Source organism: Numida meleagris, chromosome 12 (genome assembly GCF_002078875.1).
Source record: "Numida meleagris isolate 19003 breed g44 Domestic line chromosome 12, NumMel1.0, whole genome shotgun sequence".
Lineage (NCBI taxonomy): Eukaryota > Metazoa > Chordata > Aves > Galliformes > Numididae > Numida > Numida meleagris.
In genome coordinates this window covers 269,671-270,262 of record NC_034420.1, presented here as the reverse complement: position 1 = coordinate 270,262, position 592 = coordinate 269,671, and positions in this window count along the sequence as shown.

The following is a 592-nucleotide window of genomic DNA, read 5'->3' as shown; positions in this document are numbered from 1 at the left end:
CGCGGGCTCGGGGAGGGGTGCGGCCGCCCCGGCTCCGAGCTGCGGGGTCAGGCCGTGCCGCTCTGCCCGCAGCGCTCCGCAAGGCCCGGCGGGAGCGGCAGCTGGTCAGCAAGCGGCTCCTGCGGGAGGACGAGGCGGGGTGCGGGCAGGACGGGGCGGAGGATGCGGCGGAGGCCGTGCTGGACCCGGTCCTGCAGGGTGAGGTGAGCGCGGGATGATCACGACAGCGATAGGACGAGAGGCGATGGCCTCGCGTTGTGCCAGGGGAGGGTCGGGTTGGATATTTGGAAACGTTTCTTCTCTGAAAGAGTGGTAACGCGCTGGCACGGGCTGCCCAGGGAGGAGGTGGAGTCACCGACCGCGGAGGTGTTCCAGATGAGCTGCTGAGGGATGTGCTCAGTGGGCATGGCGGGGCGGGCTGGGGTTGGGCTCGGTGATCCTAGAGGTCTTCTCCGACCTTCGTGCTTCTGGGAACCGCTAGGGTTCTTTGTGAGCACCTGAGCTGTGTCCCAGGTGTCTTTGCCTCCGGGGGTGAATCTTAACCCTGGTGCTGCGCGAAGGTCACCCGGCACCAATGCCTGGACAGGTCTCC